Genomic DNA, 2247 nt, shown 5'->3' with positions numbered 1-2247 from the left:
GCCACCAGGGTGTGCCTTGTCCTATGGCAGATAGCCAAGAGGGAGGGCACACGCAGGCCAGGTGAGCATCTGCTCATTGAAGATTGGCCCGGCCTGGCCAGCGAAGCAGCAAGACAGCTGTAGTGGGTCGGGAACCTTGGGTGAGCAATCCAGGTCAGTGGATGTCCTCCTAGATGCTGGGCTGCCTATCCTGTCCTCCGCTTCTTCCCTGGACTCTGGGCACCATTCACAGGTGAAACCGTGAAAGCTGTTGCACCCAGACCCCTCAGAAGCGGAGCATGCAGACAAGCACCTCTGAGAGCTGTTAGGGGTGTTTCACTGCCACCTCAGGAAAGATGGGTGCTCCATAGAAAAGCCTACCTCAGGCCCATCACAGCCTTTAAGCTAGTGAATGCTTTTACCCCATTCCTGTGTTTACAGTGAACACCCATGCCTGTCAGTCTTAGGATTCCCTCTTTTCTAAACTAACCATGGCACTAACCCCCACCTCCAAGGGCATTGCCATCTTACAACCTTACCCGTCTCACTTAAAGTGTCCATCTGTTTGTTTGTTTGTTTTCTAGAAGTTTTCAGGGTACCGATGTCTCTGAACCACATGTGCCAGCTTCAGGACCACCAGTTCCTGGACCACCCCAACTTTATCCGTCCTGGGCCCTGAGCTGATAACCCCTTCCCACAGAGTAGGAAGGGTGTGGACCCAAAGCCCCACTTCGCCCCTGTTGCCAATAGGAAGCAGCTAGAGATGTTGTCACCCAGTACCCCAATGATTTGGGTCCATACGCCTTCAGGGGGGAAATAGGTTCGAGCTCCCAGCCAGGAAGGGTTGGTACACCTAGGTGGGTGGTACACTTGGTTTGGCCCATCTAGGCCAGGTGAATTTGATTCAGCCCATGGGGTCGACCAGTATTGTCGACCACGGCTCCCAACGGGGGTCCTGAAAAGCCAGAGCTTGTGCTCTCTCACCCAGCAGCTGCAATACAGAGTGCGGGGCTGTGGTTCCGAGTGGCCGGGCTGTGGTCCGCGCATTTGTGCCGCTTCTAACCTTTATAAAACTCACTTGGATCACAAACCAGGCTTCGGCATGAATTCTTTCTCACGAGAAGCCAAAGATTGAGGTATTTCTCCCATGAGAGAGAGACCTAACAGGTTAACCTAACTGAAAACAAACAAAAATCCCAAACTCGTGGCATCCAGTCGATGCTGGCTCAGAGCAACCCTATAGGACAAGGGCCCCTGTGAGTTTCTGCGGCTCACTGGTTATGAGAGTAGGAAGCCCCATCTTTCTGCCAAGGAGCAGCTGGTCGTTTTGAACTCCTGACTCTGACTGTAACCACTACTCCACTAGGTCTCCTTCAGAAGCAGCTAGAAATTATGTAGCTGCTTTTGCACGTCTGTGTAGTTTTATGTTGTGCAGTTTTGAGAACGTTGTTAATCTTTATAACACAGAATATTGTAAAGGAAAACCCAGGCAACGAGTGACTTTAAGACCTGTTAACTCCTGAGACTCCGTGTTAGACCTTCACCCAAGATGCTGTCCATTTGGATGGAAGCTGCTTGTGAGTTGATTAGGAAGATAAATGAGCGACCATCTTTGACTTCTCTTTTAAACTCTGTTAGAGCTTAAAATCTGAGCACCTTGATTTGCAGAAGGCTCCGGATGACAGAAAAAGCCCCGAAATCTATGTAGAGAGTCCTCACATTAATTAAGCCTCCATTGAATTCCTTCTGATTGTTAAGTGGCCATTCAGAGCATCACAGCCCCAGGCAGAGTGCTTTGGGAAGCAATGGATTCGAAGTCGCTTTATTAGGGACAGTCCATGTGCCACCTAGTGTAACATTATGCCCTGTTGGTTGTGCCCTGACTGCCTTGGTAGAAAGGCCCTGGACCAATCCTGTATGCCCATTTATGTAAAAATGTATCTCAATCACAGTCCCATTCCTGCTTCTGTGGCTCCACCTCTAACAGCGAGATGTGCTCATGCCCCTCTCATCATGCTTCTGTGACCGGTGCCTTTGCCCCCTCCTATCCTGGGTGAAGCTCTACAGGGGTTGGTTCAAAACTTCAGATTGTTTCTTCCTAAGTCTAGAGGTATTGATAGAGATCATGGAGATAAATGAACTGATTCCAAACATACAAAGTAAATCTACAGGCTTGGGGAAATGATTGGATCTGTGGTGAGAGATTTCTATCCTGATACCAGGAAGATAGGAGGAAATCCATGTTGGAGGAAGGCTTTAGATAAAGTT

This window comes from Echinops telfairi, unplaced genomic scaffold, assembly GCF_000313985.2.
Source record: "Echinops telfairi isolate 266 unplaced genomic scaffold, ASM31398v2 ScPeMD7_7424;HRSCAF=8462, whole genome shotgun sequence".
Taxonomy (NCBI): Eukaryota; Metazoa; Chordata; class Mammalia; order Afrosoricida; family Tenrecidae; genus Echinops; species Echinops telfairi.
The sequence above is the reverse complement of the archived record's forward strand: the minus strand, read 5'-3'. Positions refer to the sequence as shown.